General features: G+C 41.7%; 1 long non-coding RNA gene across 2 annotated transcripts in view; it reads left to right on the top strand.

Moving 5' to 3' along the window:
* LOC309665300 overlaps positions 1 to 19,336 on the top strand; it is a 42,044-nt gene extending 22,708 nt beyond the window's left edge. Inside the window, exons 1-3 of one of the 2 annotated variants that reach the window (XR_014266336.1) lie at positions 1,447 to 1,862; positions 18,321 to 18,425; positions 19,270 to 19,336. This is a non-coding gene — a long non-coding RNA (uncharacterized lncRNA). Of the gene's footprint in view, positions 1 to 1,446; positions 1,863 to 18,320; positions 18,426 to 19,269 lie in introns of those variants that run through there. The other variant, XR_014266335.1, reaches the window with a different exon arrangement.
* The last annotated feature ends 630 nt before the right edge of the window (positions 19,337 to 19,966 follow it).

Here is a 19,966-nt window from a genome sequence, read left to right as displayed (position 1 = left end):
CCCAGTTCTCCTATTTATACATCTGCTTTTAAATGTCTTGCTTTTCTAAGAGTCTCACTCTTGCTTACTCTTGGGGCCTTAGCTGTTCTATTGTACTCCTCAATCAGTAATCTCTTGTCCTTGGTGTCTGTGGGTCTGTAGTTACCTTTGCAACCGTTTTTACAAATCATACCCGCTGCTTCCCATGGCTCCCTTATTCTGAGATCTAAGCCATTTTTGTTTGTCTGAACTCTGAGTTAGGTGTCAAAAGACCAATCCTTAGGCAGCCCACAGACAGGTTAGAACATTGCAGATCAGTCTGCTCTCTCTCAGGTTTGCAAAAGGGGGCTGGGGATCTGGCTGCCACTTTCCTCAAGCTGCACTTAAAAGTGACTAAAAAATGCCACAGGTTTCCTACACTTTTAAATGTGACATTTTTTTGATGGTGCGTTCGCTTGGTTGTTGTAGATCTTTGACTCATTTCTATAGTTTGTATAATGCCTTTTTAGTCTGTTTCTGGTTATGTACTTAAATCAAAATAAGAACATATTCTCATCACTGCTGGAAGAAAAGAGTCTTTACTCTGCCAACCTGTCACGTGTGATGGATAAAAGGGCCCTTAGGACTGCACGTGGACACTGTCACTTTTTACAGAGAACCAATTGACCTTGTATAACTGGAGATGCTTCCCCTCAAACACAGCTCTGCTCCCTCTGCTGAGGGTGGTGTCAGTCTCTCCAGATGCTGCTAGAAATGGAACACTGCATGCCTGGACACCTCACAAAAATAAAGGGTACTGACGTGCTCCCAGGCCAATACTTGTTCAGGAAGTGAGAGAAGTACTGTAGATATAAAAACATGCCAGTTTCTAAGGCAGCCTTCACTCCACATAGGAAGTACCTGGCCAGGATTTGATTTGATAAAAAATTAGTATCACAGTTAGAAACCAGACCTGACCCTGAGCTCCTTTAATGACTTCATCTAATGTCTCCCTGTTGACCCACCCAGGCCTTATCTTATCCTGTGTCTGGCTATCATTGGCTCTGCCGGTCCCCTAAGCCCTTCCCTGCCCCAGGATCTCCTCTCTCTAGGTGCATTTCAGGTGACCTACACTTACCAATTTCTATCAGATGTTTCCTGAGGGCCATCTGGATGTGATCCTAACAGCCCGGGCTGAGTGATGCCACTTTGTGGAGTCACTAAATGACACATTTCTGTGGGTCACGTCCTCCCAGCCCAGCGGCCCTAACAAGCACCAGCACGGAAGCTGCTGGCAAACGCTGGGAGGAGCCCTCAGTACTGCAGGGAGCTGCCGGGGGCAGCCTCTCAGGGCCCCACACCCAGGGCTCATCCCAGGAGACACTCCTGAGGAGGGGAAGGCAGGGCTGTGCCCTTGAGGAAGGAGGGACCGCTCACCTCTCTGACCTCGGGCTGGAGAAGGACGAGGGCTCGGGACCGTGGAAGACGGCAGGGAGCTCGCCCTCCTCCCTGAGAGCTCGGTGAGCTGCATCCAGGCGAGGAGGTGAGACCCTGCTCACTGCCCCTCCCTCCGGAATGCAGTCACTGCTACTGAGAACTCTACCCCAGCCCTGATTTCATTGTGGCTGGTTAGAAAAAAGGGAAAACAAACAAAACTAAAACCAAAACCTGACTCTGTACCAGAAGATAAATGAACTTCCATGTGTATGTAGCACCTTTTAAGGATTTGTCTAATTCCAAATGAAATGATCTCTATTTTAACTCATTACTGATTACTAATTTTCTTCATTTCAGATACAGTCTATAACAATAGATTCCCGTCTGTGTTCTGAAGCAAATCCCCCAGCCTCGCCTCCCACCCCTGTGGGGCCTGGGGAGGGGGGAGGCATCTTCCCCCAGAGAAGGTGGGCATATTCCCCCCTCTCCCCCGTGCCTCCCTGGGCACCCCCTTGCCTGGGGACTGCGGTCTCCCTTCCTTACTCTCACACTCAGGGCCCCTCACAGAGTGGCCCTGACCTGACTCCCCAGACTCTTCTCACCATCCTGTTTCCTAAACTTCAGCCAAGTTCCACCCAGCATCCTGCTTGTCGGGAGAGTGTACCGCCTTCTTCCAAGTCCAGGCCTCTGCATGGAGGTTTGCTCTACCAGAAATGCCCCTCCTCTTGTGGCAACAGTTTAAATTCCTCGTTATTAAATTACAAATCTGCAGCCTCCTCCTCCTTGAGCATTGCCTGATTTCCTAGCAAACGTATCTGCTGCAATTCCCTGCAGAATCACGTCAGGTCAGGGGCCACTTGGTGCTAGTTTCGGTTCCTGCATCCCAGCCTGTGCATCCCTGAGCACACAGCTCCGTCTCATTTGTCTCTGCCTTGGGTGTTTCCTCATCAGTTAGTCTCCGTAAACGTTGTGAGTGAAGTATTTTCTACATTTCCAGGTATAAGCAGCTGCCATCTCATAAGGTAACTTTCTTAAAAGAAGTGATTCACGGTGTATAGAGCATATTGTAGTTTAACCAGTGGTGGGGGGCAGGGTTGATACAAGTTTCTTCTCATTATTCCTAATACCAGCTCACCAGAGTGATGCTTAAAGGCAAGGACAGCTATGCTAATTTTTGCAGAATAATTTTTAATTCACAAAAACCATTCATTCTAAGACTGAAAAGTTGTATGTGAGATAAGCGTATCGTTAATACATCCACAAGCAAATTTTTACAGCCCTGGGACATTACGATGCCCTTAAATCCTCTTGGAACAGGTTGAAAGTTAAACTGCATTGAGGATTTCTGAATTGCTGATACTATGATATACCATAGTTCTATAGTTCCTCTAAATTAATAAAATGAGATTTAAAAATCATATTCAAAATTAAGCAAAAGCCAAACTAACTCTTTTCATATTAATTAAATGATAATAGTGAGAAGTATGATTGTCCCTTTCGTAAAACATACCAAAATTATATGTTAGATTACATTCACTTAGCACAAAATGTCTTTCAAAAATAAACTGTAAGCACTAAACAATCTGAGGGATACACCTGCACAATTTTAGTTGCATATCTGCGTGTACATGACTGACATCCCTGACAGCTTGTAATTCATGTTTTAAAAAATGATTCAGTATTTTAAAAGAATATAGCAGAAGGATAGCTTCTTATGCCTAAATCACCTGTTGTGCAAAGTCCTCACTCTAGTGCATTTTACACAATAGGGTTTTATTAGTCATAAACCATGGCTGACAGTCCTAAGCGCCAGTGTAAATGGGGAGGATGAAAATAAAGATGGGGCCTGAGAAACTGAGCTATTGTGAGCCAAGGTCCGGGAAACAGACTCTCTAATAGCTTATTGGGTGTCTAGGAGCCAACAGAACCTCCTAGATAGTCTGTATAGGAAATCATCTAGCTTTCCCAAACTGCATACATTTGGAATTAAAATTCCATTTGCTGCCAGTATCATTGTAAATGGGGGAGTAAGTCCCCCTTGTAGGGTCTTTAAGGGCCACTGCAATATTTCTGCAGAAGAAATTACAGGGTTTATTATACTCACAGGTCCTAGAGGAGAAGACAGGGCGCACCTCACCATTCAGCAGCCACCTAGCAGGTGGGGAGTCGAGAGAGAGTGAGGACCTTGGGCAAGTCTGGGTGGAGCAGAAACAAGGCTTGAGGAGATTTCATTGTTTCTTGGAATGTCTAGGTCACAGTCGGGGAGGGCAAAAAGGGAATCTTGCGGCAGGAACCAGCCTGGGCACACCCACGCACCTGGTCCCCTGGGTGTTGAGGCAGCAGGAAAATAGGAAATTTAAAAAACAATTTACAATCCAATCATCTTCACTCTTTATTCTCACTTTCAACCTTATTTTCCAAAATATACAATCCTTAGTTCTCCGAAAGTTAGGGAGAGGAAACTGGCTTCCTATTAGTTAACGGTGATGCAACATTGAAACACTGGACATCCTGCTGAGGTTTCCATGGTGTCCGCTGGGCTCTGCAGCACCCAGCTCCTGGAACTTTTCAGACTCCTCAGTGAATTCATTATTGTTTAACAAGAAAAGAACACCCCGTCTTTCTGTTTTTGTTCCTTCTGTCACTGTTTTTATTCTACCTTGCCTCATTCTACAAACCATCGGCCATGGAACTCCTGTATAGTTTTTCATTGTACATAAAACACCAATACATCTTCCATCGTGGAGGTAGTCAGGGTAATCACTGTTACCTCTCTTTTGCGCAGAAAAATGGAGGTTCATGGAGATTAAGAGATGTATACAAAGTTGGAATCACAACAGGTCAGGAACTCTAATTTAGTTCTTTGGACTTAAAAAAATATTGTTTTCTCCACAAATTCATCACTGCCTCACTAAGTTTGTATGTGCAGCAAACATGGACAGAAGGCTCTTAGGTCTGGGCATTCATCACTACCTCCAGGGAGGGAGCCGAGGGGCAGCGGTGCTGAGAGCTCTCACTGCCCTCAATCTCCACCTTTGCTCCCCTGAGCTCAGGTAGGACCCTGTGGGCAACTCATATGGCCCCCCAGGGCTCTCCTAATGGGTCCAACATTGAAGCCAGGACACAGACCCCATGGGGCCTGTAACCTGCCTGCCCATTTGCACAAGGATGACAGGCAGACTCAGTGATAGGACAGGCAGAGCCCACAGAGAAACAGTAAGGAAGTCACCTGCTCCTCTGTGCTTCATTGAACCTTTGAGAGACAGGCACGGAACCGAAAATGCCATCCTTGTATCAGGACACCTACCACACTTATGTCACTTTCAAACACAAAGGCAAAGAGACTTTATGTCACTCAAAAACACCAAGTAAAAGCTTCTTCAAGACAGGAGGTGAACAGAAGAATTCTATCTTTGAATATTCCTACAATATTTGTAGTGAGTATTTAACATGAAAAAGTAGTCAAAGTATTTTTCTTAAAATCACCTCCTATGCAGCTATATAAATCTTTAAGTAAAATAGTCCAGGATAGAAATATAATAGAGACTGCACACATTCATGAATTTATCTGCCTCCTAACAAGCCCAACTTGTGAAGTGTAGAGCATTTTATATGTTAGAGGCATAATTATAAATCGCTAAAATACCCGCTTGATCACACTGCAGTACATTTTCATTGCTTTACTTGAATGCTCACCTAAGATTTTTCTCTGAAATGTACTCAGAGCAGAGACAGTTATACAATGAAAGTGAGAAATTGTAAGAGCATAACACTGTCTTAGAAATAGTCCATGTAGAAACCACTTACCCCAGCACAGTCTTTCCACATGTTTTATGTTCTGTCCACAGAGCCAGCCCATGGCAGCTCATAGTAAGGCGGTCAAAGAGAGTGTTCTGTCCTTTCCCTCTTACCTACTCAGACATCAACATTTTCTCCTGCTCTTTCTGTGTCAGCTGCTCTCAGGTGAAAATAAAGGAAGTGAAAATGTGAGCTTTCCTAGGAAAGCTCTGCCTCTGTCTCCCATCCTCTTCAGAGCCTTACACGGCGCCTGCTGGCAATTGTGGTTCAAGTAATATTGTTGGATGAATAAACGGATGAGAGACCCTGACTTGAAAGATTCACTTTGTTGTACAACAGAAACTAACACAGTATTGTGAAGCAATTATACTCCAATAAAGATCTATTTTAAAAAATAATTAATTAATTAATTTTTTTAAAAAAAGAATGCCACAAAGGGTAGTTCCATTTCAGAAAGACACTTCTTAAGATTGAAAAGTCTTTGAGATTCACAGTAAATCAATATTTCAATGCCATGGTGCCCCCTTAGACACTATGGGGAAGACTAGAAGGGATATTTTGAAAGACACTGCTATTTCTAGTATATTTCAAATCGTACCTCATGGTTTGCCCAGTGATTATAAATTTGATGCTGTTCATCATATAGTCCTTCTGTATAGTGAGGCGAGCGGGGGCTACTCTTCGTTGCAGTGCGCGGGCTTCTCATTGCGGTGGCTTTCTCATGTTGCAGAGCTTGCGGGCTCTAGAGCACAGGCTCAGTAGTTGTGGCGCACGGGCTTAGTTGCTCTGCAGCACATGGGATCTTCGTGGATCAGGGCTCAAACCCGTGTCCCCTGCATTGGCAGGCGGACTCCTAACCACTGCGCCACCAGGGGAGTCCCTGTAGTTTGTCTTCTATAGACGTTTATTCATCTGTAGTAGCCTGTAGTAGTCAGGTGTTAAGTAAGTTTAAAGCATTAATTCTGCTATCTTGCTTTTTTAGCATTTTTGTGAATGAGATAAATCTTTGCTTTTACTTATTTGTAAAGAGTATATTATATTATATTACATTCTATATTTGCATTTCTGAAATTTTTATAGCTAAGACATGATAAAAACATGGGAAGATCTGCTAAACTAAAATGGGGAATTTTCTTCTAAAACTTCGATCTAATGTCTGTGAAATAATCCAGAAGAGAAGTAATAACAAGCAGTTTTCTTTATAAACCAGGGAACATCAGTGAACTCTTCCTTGCATTTCAACCAGTCAGACTGATTGAATTCATATTTAGGTGAGAGTGATTACGCTGTCGAGACAATTAAGTGAGGTGATCTAAGCCAAGTGCTTGGCTCAGGGCGTCATTTATGGGAAGCTCTCCACAAACACACAACATCATTATCATTATTATTTCATGAATAATTTGATAATATATTTGCTCCTGGCTTGGATTCTTCTCTCTTGGATACTTTTGCTAGCACAACATTTTTTTTCAATTATTGTAAATTTCACTAAATTTTGGAAACTGCTGATGTTTTGTTGCCTAATGGTAAAATACCATCGGATTCTGATTTGAAATGGTACATAGAAAAACTCCTCTCTCATGCAGTTAAGAAGTGATTAGTTAGCAGTGTGCAAAACATTCAGGTAGAAATAGTGCCTCCAGGAGTCTCTATTTCAGAATTCCCCAGATAAGGGTAAACTCCCTGCTCCCTCATGTAAACCGACATGTTCATGTTATTGTAGCATGGTCTGTCATCCCGTTGGTTTGGAAGGAAACTAGGATGGTAGAAAGAAACATGCAGAAAGATGCAGTCCCACTTAAGTAGAACCTGTTTTTAAAAAGTGACCCTGTGATACTAGCCCATTAAAAGCTCCCTTAGGAACCTCTGACATCCCCAGGGTCAAACGTGCATCATTCAGTGGCTGTTTCATTATCTCAGTCCAGTGGGTGTCATCCTAGGCACAAGCTCCACCATCACCTTTATTTTTGTTCTTCACTCTGCCCAGATCAGAAGCTGCAAGTTGTTAGGGAACCAAAAGTGCAGCCCCACTAGAAATGGGTAAAAAAAAACCCCCAAATGTTTGTTTAGATGATATTATCTATCAGAGCTGGAGAGACACGAAGCCAATCATGAGAGAAGAGTCTCTGCTGTATATTAATGTGAACTTTTCTGGAACAACATGCTCTCTTTAGCTTTTCCACATGTCTATAATCACTAAGGGCTTGTCTAGCTACATGAAAAAAACAAAACCAAAAGCCCCACAACTGCCTAGAAGCTTATCAATATCAGAAGGGTACATCATTTTAAGTCCATTCAGTATAACACCATGCAGCTGTTAAAAAAGAATGAGCAACACTGAGATGTTCTGACATGGAAAGATCTATAAGACTTGAGTGGTTTAAATGGAAACAGGAGGTTGGAGAATAATTTGCAAAATATGATTCCATTTCTCTTAAAATGCATGAAGACAGCTCATGAGTGTTTGCACAGATTAAAAATAGGTATGACTATGATGGTAAAGGACTAGAAACACATCCACTGATGGTGACCCCTGGGAAGAGGGTGGGCAGGTGGGTAAGAGATGATTTACATGTTTTATTCTGTACACTTAGTCTTGGAATATTTTATAAGAATGCGTTGATGTCTATAAAGTAAATAATAATAAGAGCAGATACTTAGCACTTACTATGTGCCTGGCACTGTTCCTCAAAGCATGCTTCTGAAGTGAGTACTGTAATCATTTTACAGATGGAAAAACCGGGACACAAATGGGCTGAGAAAATTGTCCAAGACCCCCCATTTAGTGATTTAGTGATTGACAGTGAGGTAAACAAATTTATTCTATAGCATAAAGAGGGTTGGATCACATGAGCTCTAAGATCGCTCTTATTTTTTTTAAACGTTTGTTGTTGTTCTATTTTATTTTTGGCTGTGTTGGGTCTTTGTTGCCACGCATGGGGTTTCTTTAGTTGCACCCAGCGGGGACTACTCCTCGTTGCAATGCACGGGCTTCTCATTGCAGTGGCTTCTCTTGTTGCGGAGCACGGGCTCTAGGCATGTGGGCTTCAGTAGTTGTGGCCCACAGGCTCAGTAGCTGTGGCCCACGGGCTTAGTTGCTCTGCGGCATGTGGGATCTTCCCAGACCAGGGCTCGAACCCGTGTCCCCTGCCTTGACAGGCGGATTCTTAACCACTGCACCACCAGGGAAGCCCTCTAAGATCTCTTGAGTGATCATGTCTCAAAGGGCTAAGAGGCTGGGCCATGGATTCAGATGTCCCTTGTAATAATCCAGCTCTGAAACTGGCTAGTTGTTCACCGGGGGCAGGTAACTGAGTCCTTCTGAGCCAGTTTCCTTATCTGTACAAGGTAGAGTAGGCACTGCCTCACAGCATTACAAGTGAGGACATATAGGGAGGAATGCCTAGAGACCCAGTTGGACCCTCAGAGTTGGTATGGAGATTATTTTAAGCTCAAAACATTTGGGAATCAACAGATGCAGAAAGAGCTTTCCTTATTTGACGAAAAGCAGACATTTCTGAGAAATGAGGCTTCTATGATTCCCTCTTCAAGACAGGTCTACTCCCAGGAGAGAAATCAAGAGTAAACCTACCACAAATCCCCTCTCTGGGGAGATTCGCATAGAAGAAGGAAAGACCCCTTGAACGTGCAGACACAAAATAATCACAAAATTACTTATCGTTCATTTATTCTTCTAAAAGAATAGAAGTCCTTTCTTCCACTTTCCTTTTCTCTGCTAAGTTAGATATATAAACCTCTAACTTTAAACATTTAGTGAGATAGTTACTTCTCTTGTTAGCTCCCATATATATGAATAAACTTCTTCTCCTGTTAAACTATCTTTTGTCATTTTAATTTGCAGGCCTCTAATTACTAAACCTAATAGGGCAGAAGAAAAGTCTGCTTCCTGACACTAGCAATTGGTTGGTGAATGATACCATCATTGCCTGTGACTCTGAAATCGCAAGATCATAGATTAATCTGCATATCTAAAGAGTCCAACCTGTACTCTGAGGTTAAAAATAAGATCATCAAAGCATACTGAAGTATGGATATAAACATTTTGAAATGATAAAGACCTGGCTGTACACATAACATGTTTCTTCAATTCTGTTAAATTTTATGTAGGTGGAAATTTTACTGCAGAAACAAACTCAAAGACTGAAATTACATGAATAGAATATGGTGTAGCAAAATTTAGAGCTGAGCAAATGTGACATATAGTTAACGAGATGCATGCTTTTTATTATGTCACATTTTAATTAAAAATGAATGGTAATCAGTTCACAATAGTGACTTCAGTTGATCCTGCTTCTACATGGTTAAAGCAAAAATAAGCTCCTGATCTGCTCTTCAGAAGATTAACTATGGCCATGGTAGATCTTTTTCTCTTTCCCTTTTGGAAGAGAAAAGGGGAGGGTGTCCCCAGGTGACAGGGACTGGAGTCTTGTGGGCCCAGCACACTTCCCTGTTGGGAAGAGGAAGGAGGAAGTATTTGCTTACGTTTCCCCCAGTGCCTGGAACCTAAGCTGCAGCTTCCCTAGAACATTGTTAATGATGAGAAGGATCTCATGGCAGAGGGATGGTGGCCACCGTGCCTAAACCAGGAACCTGATGCCTTCCCTGTCTTAGATTGTGGAGTTTCCTACCAGAAAATCTGAAAAGAAAGGATTTATGGGAAGCAGTAAATGCAGAAGTAAAAGACAATTTTTTTTAAGCAGATATTCATTTTTAATTATTTATTTACTTATTTATTTATTTTTGGCTGTGTTGGGTCTTCGTTTCCGTGCGAGGGCTTTCTCCAGTTGCGGTGAGCCGGGGCCACTCTTAATCGCGGTGCGCGGGCCTCTCACCATCGCGGCCTCTCTTGTTGCGGAGCACAGGCTTCAGACGCGCAGGCTCAGTAGTTGTGGCTCACGGGCCTAGTTGCTCCGCGGCATGTGGGATCTTCCCAGACCAGGGCTGGAACCCGTGTCCCCTGCATCGACAGGCAGACTCTCCACCACTGCGCCACCAGGAAAGCCCAGACAATTTTAATAAACCATAAAAATGGTTAAGTTGGTGCTGGGTGGGAAAGAGTGGCTTCTGTGTTCCTTAAGCTTTTCTGTACTATTTGAATTTTCTAGCCAAGTGTGCCTATGTCTATTATTTATTTTTTAGGTCACCAGGGATTTTCTGACTAGTGAGACCACAGACTACATTTTTTTTCATTGTTATTTTCTATCAAAAAACAATGCAATACATACCATTTTTAAAAAGGAAACAAAGAAGAATTTCTAATCATGCATCAATAAAAAACAAAAGAGCACAAACATACATATATATTTTAACATATTGAGCAGATCAATATGTTAAAATATATAAATGTTTGCATAGTGACCTGAAATAAATAGATTATTTAGTCATAGACCTTTTCATATGCATTCTATAGTAAGTCTTCTGAGAGATGAACTTTAATCTTTCCATCCAGAACTTTGGAGTATCTGAGATTTTGCCCTATTTGCAACAAGTTAAGCTGCCGTTTTCCATGGATGCAGGTAGAAGACAGAAGACTTATGGGTCAGAAACAAAGGACTCTATTACTTACTTGGTTACTCATAAACCACTGCAGCCAGCATGGGCATCCGAATATTTGCCTTGGTTCTCCTTGACCCTGAGTCACACAGGGGCTGTGTGGCTAGGCCCAGATGGATGCCTGCACACACAGTGGGTTATAATACAAGAGTTCAGGGAATCAGAATCTTTTGGGAGGTAAGCATGCTTGCCCTTACCTCTGGAAGAAGACATTATCTTACAAGGCTGTTTTCTATATAAACATCCTTGGAAAGATAGCTGAGCATAAAGGGCTGTCGGTGCTTCTGTTTGTAAGATGTGCAGAAATGTGAGAAGCCCATGGAGAATTGTCTTACCTCTGCTCTGACTAACACACAGCCTTTTACTTTTCTTATGAAATGGCAATTATATGTTGCAAAGGACTTATTTCACATTTACTTAAACTTAGTTTTCAAATATATATTTCTTTGTCCTGTTCTAAGATTAACTTCTCTTGTGTAAGAGTTAATTTTGAAATTACAGTGTGAACCGTATGACCTTAATCATTTTGGTTTAACAGTATTGCTAACTCAAATTTAAAAAGCATCTCTATTTTGTCACTAAAACTACCAAAAGAGCTTTAAATACACAATTAGTTTAAAAACAGCTGTTTGATCTTGACATATTTTTTTTAAAGAGCTTTTTCATATGGACCATTTTTAAAGTCTTTATTGAACTTGTTACAATATTGCTTCTGTTTTATGTTTTGCTTTTCTGGCCCTGAGGCATGTGGGATCTTAGCTCCCTGACCAGGGATCAAACCTGCACCCCCTTCATTGGAAGGCAAAGTCTTAATCACTGGACCACCGGGGAAGTCCCAATCTTGACATATTTTAAAACATATTTGGCTAAATCCTATTTAAGTTAACACTTCCTCTGAAATCGAAATTGTGACAAACACTGTAAGAGAGCTACTATTTTTTGCATAAATGAGAGCAAAATCTTGTGGTAGTAAGTATGTTTCCCTTACAAACACAGTGTAGGATAAATCTAAATATTCTGATTTGAGAAGAAAATTTTGAATGGAGGAATTTTTCATTCCACTGTTGCAGGATTGTCTACTTTTCCCTAATATTAAAATGGACAGTTAGCCTCTTGAAAGAGGTTAAAAATCCATACGGAATGTCTCAGAAGGGTTTAGTTGTTCAGTGGCTTTCACTCTTCCTCACAAATTATTTAAAAATGGAATTTTTGTTCAAGATGTCTACCATTAGCGTGAAACTTATTTTCCAGTTTTATTGAGACGTAATTGACACATGACACTGTGTAAGTTTAAAGTGTACAACAGAATGATCTGATGTATGTATATATTGTGAAATGATTACCACAATAAGCTTAGTTAACAAACATCACTTCACATTGTTACACATTCTTTTTCTTGTGATGACAAGTGTGAAGTTTGATGCTTACCTGGTTCTCTTCTTTTGGACTTTGGCAAATCTAAGAATTAATCCTACCACACATAGCCTATACTAGTCTACCCAAATCTAACAGTTAGTACAGACATTAACACATTTATTTGTTTGTATGTTTTATTGAGCGCAAGATAATCATCTCATTCTCAGAAGCAATGAAATCACCGAAAGAGCCAAATCTTGAGAAAGCCTCGTAGAGTTGCCCTGTTACTAGATAAAGCGCTTGGAATATATAAGTATGTTGTGTCACGCGTCTTCCTGTGACCTGTGATTGTTACTTGAAAGTGTGGAAATGCAGAACAGATCTCCTGTTATTATGAAAGGCCCATCTGTGACAGGTGGAAAGGAGGACGCTATGTTAAGAGCTTGTTCTGTGCAGTTCTCATGGAGGTGACTTGTGTCCTATAGGGAATGTCTCCAGGCTGCATTCCACTCTGGGTTCTTTGCCTCTGGCAGTTCTCCGTGATCACTCCTGTATTGGGGTCCCCCACGCCACTCCCAGGCTCCATGATTCACTGGAAGGACTCATAGGAATCAGCCTAGCGTTATATTCACAGCTGTGATTTCTTACAGCAGAAGGACACAAAGTACAGTCAACAAAGGAAAAGGCAAGTGGACCAAAGTCTGGAGGAAACCAGAGGCAAGTTCCCTCGAGTCCTCTGCCAGTGGAACCACACAGGACACGCTTAAGTCCTCCAGCGATGAGGACAACATGTGTGAAATGTTGCCAACCAGGGAAGTTTAGCCTCAGCCTAGGAGCCCAGGCTTTTATGGGGGATGGTCATGTAGGCACCCTCTCCCTGGTACATATCAAAATCCCAGATTCCAGAAGGAAAGCAAGTGTTCAGCACCAACCACATTGTTTGCATAAACATCTTAGGCAGCAGTGAGCCACTCTTATCAATTCTGGGAGTGGTGAAAGCCCTCCCAAAATTCAGGTGCCTAGACACCAGCAAGCCTTTCTCAGGATGGTGACTCAGGCCTGCGATGTTATCACTCTTATCTCTTTTGGTTCTGATTTTTTTTCTTCCTTTCCTTCAGTCTTTCTTACCTTCAATCTTATATTCTATTATTTTAATAAGATGATCTGATTTAACACCCTTAGTTTCTTACATGACAATACCAGCATGGTCCTGCGCTAAGGTGGACAGAACACACCAAGTCCTTCTGAAGCTCTGGAGGCTCTGCTCCTGAGGAGGGCACGACCAAGGCCCTTCATTCATTACCTAAGAAATGGTCATTCCCTAGTAAGGCGCTTAATCTGTCACATTTCAAAAATAAGTGATGCCACATTTCAAAAATAAGGACTCAGGGTGATTTCCCTGAGTCCTTAAGAGCGATGGCTCATAGAGGACACCTCTGGACTGGCCCTCTCTATAGGAGAGAACAAGAAGCCTGCGCTAGAAAGAATGGAAAGGCCTAGAAATGACCAATTGGCCCTGAAAATTGAGTCAGTGGACAAGTGTCTGTTAGGCACGGACGGTGTGGAATGTGGTTAAGGATGGTCTGAGTTAGCTAGGAGGTACCATCGTGGTCCTTCTCAGACACAAACTCTTCCGGGAATTCAACTGGCAGACACAATTAAACTTGAAAACTTCCTGAATTTCAACAATGCCACCGAGTGCCTTCTGCTTGCCAGAACTAGACTGGTCAGTGATGGTCTGAGGAGAAACTTAAAGTACTTTGGAAATAAGGCAGACTTAGAGAGTGGTAGCGAACATGGCACCCACCTAGCATACAAACCTTGTGAGACCCTGAGGGTCATGAGTATAACGGATTGTGGCTGAGCCGGAAGGGACTCACCGATCCAAGTCACTCAGCAAGGCCACCACAGGCCAATCCAGAAGCTAAGAGTATTATTTTCCTCGGGCTGCAGTAACAAAATGCCACATTCAGACGGTTAAACAACAGAAATTTCTTTTCTCACAGTTCTGGTAGCTGGAAGTCCCAGATCGAGGTGTTGGCAGGGTTGGTTTCTTCTGAGGCCTCTCTCCCTGGCTGACAGATGACTGTCTTCTTGCTGTGTCCTCACATGGTCTTTCCTCCGTGTGCACACTTCCCTGGTGCTTCTCTGTGTCCAGATTTCCTCTTCTAGTAAGGACGCCAGTCAGATTGGATTAGGACCCACCCTAATGGCCTCCTTTTACCTTAATCACCTCTTTAAAGACCCTTTCTCCAAATACAGTCACAGTCTGAGGTACTGGGGGTTAGGGCTTCAACATAACAGTAGGTTAAAGGAATTCCCTACCATTTGAAGTAGTTTAATGTTGAACTAAACACATATTGGTATCACTTTAAGTCAATGGAACTTCTTAATGAGAAATCTTCCTAAATTTTGTACAAATGACCCAATTTGCATATTACTATTTTCAACATATACAGGAGGCCACTGGGTTAGTGCTATTCTCCCAGTAGTCCTAAAACAGTCTAGACTCACAGTTAAATACTTTAATTCCTTTAATTTCATTAATTTATTTAATTCCTTGAAGCTGCTAATAGAATATGCCGACTACCCAGCACTCCTTTGAGGCATTCCTTAATAACACTAAGCATACTTCATTTTCTTCTTTTGTGTTACTCTTGAAGTTTAGAAGCCAATTCATTTGTCAGAACTAAATTTGTGCCATGTATCAAATAACATACTTTTATTTGCAGTGTTCTAGTATTGTATTCAACAACCATATATTGATTTTGAGACAGGCTGGGACCTGGGACCCTTTGCTGGGACCTGGGGCCCTTTGCTGCAGTGTTGCAGTGCTTGCACCTCGACACACCTCTCCTCGAGCAACAAAATAACAAAGAAACTGTATGGGACTAAAAATAACGACGTGCATGCCCAGTTGGGGCAAATTCTGGACAAAAGATACAAAGAGACCAAAAAACCCAACTGCCACTTTTGAAGATCCCAGAGCAAAAGCAGGGTACTGCACGTGCCGCCTGCACACAACACCACCTAAGCGGTGGGCAAACCACCTAAGCCACCCTTCTGGCCCGACCCCTGGACACACCCCTGCCCTCACGCCATATAACAGGGGTCCCCAACCCCCAGGCCACAGCCTGGTAGGAATCAGGCTGCACAGCAGGAGGTGAGTGGCAGGGGAGCGAGTAAAGCTTCATCTCCTGCTCCCCATCGCTCACATTACTGCCTGAAACATCCCCCCACCCCACCCCCTGCCGGTCCGTGGAAAAATGGTCTTCCATGAAACCGGTCCCTGGTGCCAAAAAGGTTTGGGGACCACTGCCATATAAGCAGCAAGCTCGCCCCCGCTTAGGGAGCACGCAAGCAAAGGAACCTGTTGTTTGTTCTCGCTCCCCCCTGCTGCAGCAGGGGCCCCAATAAAGCCTTGCCTGAATTTCTTGTCTGGCCTTTGATCAATTTTTATTGTTTAAGGACGCCAAGAACCCTGGTCGGTAACAATTTCAAAATACGGTCTTGATGTCACTGGAAGTAATTTTTTTCTGACTTTTTCTCTGTTTTCAACATCTTTGCCAGCAAAAGATATGTTCCCAGATGTCTTCTAAAATGTTTTCTTCCTGATCATTTAGAAAGATTGGGAACGAAAGAGTATTGAGAAACTTGAGCTGTACTTTTGCTGCACAGGAAGGGTGAGCTGTGTTCCATCCTAGATTAATAATATTTCAAGCAGGAGGGAAAAAAAAAAAGTAAAAGCCTATATAACTTTAGCAATGTGTTTGAAAAATACTTGATTTCAATAATATTTCTATCATGCTTACGTTGCAGCTGTCTAAACAATACAGATAACAAAAGCATGTCAATTAAAAGCAGCATTTAGGACCCAGTTTCACAGATCTGCATTGGCCCTGGGGTTCGGATTATTTCAGGGCCAGGCGCTGTGAGTTCCTGTGTGGTGTAGTTGTGCTCAGCCATGGGGCAGGTGGGTTCCCTCTTGCTGTAGGAGAAGGTGGTGGGACACACGGAGATGGTTATCTCTTTCTGCTTTTGACTCTCCTGACTTGTTTCCACCAAGAGGCCATAAACCCAAACTGGAAATACTGATTAAGTGCATACTTTTTCCAACACATTGACCACAACTTGAGATTTTCATGGCGGAATATATTACCTAAATGTCTGGAAAGCAAATATTTTAAGTGCACTTTAGGTAGATGTTTGCTTACTTTAATCAAGCAGAAGGAGAGATTATTCTTTTCCCTTCTGGAACGTGTTGAGGTAAACTTATCTACAGAAGGGAAAACTTTAGAGTTCACCTGGTACAAAGCACCCGCATCCGGATAAACTAAGGTTGTTACGGAGTCCAAGCTCGCTGTGCTTGCCCCACGACAGGCCAATAAATCAGAGATGACGCATTGAGGGAAAGAATACGACTTTATTCGGAAAGCCAGCAGACCGAGAAGACGGCAGACTGAAGTCTCAAAATAACCATCTTATCGGGGTTTGGATGCCAGTTTCTTCTATAGCACAGAGATGGGGAGGAGATGAGGAGGTAAAGTAAAAGGGCCATAAGTTTTGCGAATATCCCCTGGAATGGCCAGCCTCAGGGAGGGGATGTGTTAATTTCTTTTTAATTGCAGCCATCCACAGGTGGACAGAGTCCGTCTGTTTCTCTGAACAAAGGCACTTTGGATTAACATTCAGACAGAGGAACAGGGTTCCCAGAGGCAGGCCATTATGTATCCTTTTAGTGAACAAAAGCAGCGGAAGGCAAAGGTTAAAGTAAAAGAAACAGATCCACCGTGTAGTCAGATTTGGTTCTTCCCTGTAACAAGGTCTCAAAGAGTGAGTGACTTCCTCCAGGTCACATATAATAATAATATATATAACAATAAAAATTATTCTGGTAGAGAAAAGAATGCAGAACTCTAGCCACTCTAACTCCTTAGTTAAAAAATGAGATTTATTTGCAGGATAAGAATGATGCTGCTGTTAAAAACAATAATAGAAATAGCAAGTTTGAAAACTTTCACGTGGACCTATTCAGGTGCTTAATTGGCATTTAAGGCCTTCTAAGTATCTGTACTAGCCTCCTTCAGGTCAGCCTGTGTTGCTGGGAAACTGCTTTTCTCACTACTCTCTGGACAAAACTCTGGGTCTAGTTTCCACTATTCCGTGGAGTGTTTTTAGATCCCACCCGTTGTTAAACACACACACTTTTGTTATTAATACAAGAACAGATTTTTCAGAGTTTTTTCTTTGTCTTTTATTGTTAAAATTTTTTTAATTGAGGTATAATTGATGTAACATTACATTGGTCGCAGGTGTACAATGTCATGATTTGATGTTTGTAGATGTTGCAGAGTGATCACCGCAATAAGTCCACTTAACATCCACCACCTCACATAGTTGCAACACTTTTTTTCTTGTGATGAGAATTTTGAAGAGCCACTCTTCTAGCTACCTTTAAATATGCAATACAGTATTATTAACGTACATAGTCACCATGCTGTGAAAGTTCCATCCCCATGACTTACTCATTTTATAACTGGAAGTTTGTACCTTTTAACCTCCCTCACCCATTTGGCTCACTCATCCCCTGCCTCAGGCAGCCACCAGTCTGTTCTCTATCTGTGAGCTTGACATTTTTTTGTTTGTTTTTTAAGGTCCCATATATGTGAGATTATATGGTATTTATCTTTTTCTGTCTGGCTTATTTCACTTAGCATAGTGCCCTAAAGGTCCATCCATGATGTTGCAAACAGCAAGGTTTCATTCTTTTTTATGACTGAATAATCAAAAACAGATTTTGTATTGGTTCTTTAGTAGATGCCAGCTTCTGATATCAGCCTTTAGGTGAAATTCTTGTTAATCTTTTTATGTGTGATTTTATGAGTCAGAATTCAGAAGAACATTTGGATTTGCTATTGTAGGCAGATGTTGAAAATTCAGGTTTTTAATAGAATCTTGTACTGTTTTGTAGATTTTACTTTTTGGATTTGATTCTCAAAAAGAAATCTTAACCTGTAAAATGTTTCTTACTTCCTTTTCTTACCAGGAAGAGATATTAGGAATCATCTAGGAAACAAATGTAGCAGTTTTATGCAATTTAAGCAATAAAAATGAGTTTCAAAATCCTCCTTTACTACCAGTAAAGCTTGAATTTTGTACTTCAATATAATATTTTCCCCCTTCCCCTTTTACCCAAGATTTACCCGCCTATTAATGTGCTGCCCTCGTTGTCTCGGTGAATGAAGTGGGCTATTGGAGAAGGTATGACCAGAAAGGATCATGCCGATGTATCTAACCAGCTGGTACGTATGTTTTCTCCAGGATTGTGTTTAAAGAAATGAATACTTTCTCAGTTCATTCTGCTGTCTTATACCTCTTGTCTTTCTTCCATATCACTTTTCTTCTCCCCCCATCAAAGTAGAATTTTAATATAGAATATATAATACAGAAGACTGGAATACAGAAACATTCATTAGAGCCAAACAGTCTTTTTCATAAGGATAACTGCTCATGACAAAGATTAAAGATCACATGCTTGAAACCCACCTCTAATGCTGTATGAGGTAGTTTTTAAATAAAAAAGGCATAAGACGATTAAGTTTTTAGTAGTAACCTTTATTATAGAGTATTTCTGAAAGACTATTCTAACTAATTTTTTGTTTAACATATTAGGCAATCACCAGAACGCTAAGGGATACAGCTGTGTATATTCTATGAAATCCTTGGTTTCTATAGTCCTGAGATTGTATACCAAGCATAATTAAAGAAAAATACATTTGACCTTAAAGTAGAAATGATAAATAAACCTACTGATAACACAGATATTTTTTTTTGAATAGAATTTAGAGATGGATTTCTCCTATTGTGTAAGTTGTGATTTTTAAATGCTCTACAAAATGGAAGCTCATTGATATATTGAGGGAGTGTATTTTTTGTAGAGTGTTAGTAATGTCTATGTATTGCATGCCTGAAGACTCCTTTCTTAGTGAGACTACTGTATAATAAAGTCTTTCCAGTACTTGCATATGTGAATTATGTTTGGAAATAATGTGAAATACTGTGAAGATAGCTACAGCAATACACTTATATAGCCCAGAGTACCGTTACCATTTATAAAGGTTCATGTAAACCTTCTTTTCTCTTTAGTATGCGTGCTATGCTATTGGTAAGGATGTGCAGGCCATGAAAGCCGTAGTTGGAGAAGAAGCCCTTACCTCAGATGATCTGCTTTACTTGGAATTTCTGCAGAAGTTTGAGAGGAACTTCATTGCTCAGGGTAAGATTACTATTTTCCTATGAATAGAAACCGCATCATATGTAGTTTTGAGGACTTCTTTCCTAGTCTGAGAGAATTTACATTGGTCTCCATACAGTTTTCCTTCTGATGAGAGAAGAGGTTCTTCCAGCCGCCTGCCATGTCTTTGTTCTTAGCCCTCTGGTTCCTTCCCCTCTACCTTCGATGTCTTTATCCCTTTATTTAGCTCCTGTCTTATTTTTTATCTTCCTTACAACCGGCCTTCTGCTCTCCTACCTCCATTGCCGCTTCTCCTCCCTCTTAACCTCTCTGCAATGCTCTCCTCTGGCTTTGGGGGTTTTGGACTTTCCCAGTCCATCTGTTTTCATCCTCCTGATTTCTTACCTTCCTGCTTCTTAATTGTTAATGTTCCCAAAGGCTTAATTACCTGTTCTTTCTGCGCTTTTTTTCCCCTATGCTGACGACTAACTTCCTGTTTATGAGCCTTTACCCTCTTTCTGAAGCTCTAATCCCACATCTCCAGCTAGGAAGCCTGTGTTTATGCCACCATCCTCTCTGGCTCAGCGTGGTGAGAGCCAGAGTATTTTC

This window comes from Balaenoptera physalus (genome assembly GCF_965194825.1).
Source record: "Balaenoptera physalus genome assembly, contig: SUPER_7_unloc_5, whole genome shotgun sequence".
Taxonomy (NCBI): domain Eukaryota; kingdom Metazoa; phylum Chordata; class Mammalia; order Artiodactyla; family Balaenopteridae; genus Balaenoptera; species Balaenoptera physalus.
The sequence above is the reverse complement of the archived record's forward strand: the minus strand, read 5'-3'. Positions and strand labels throughout refer to the sequence as shown.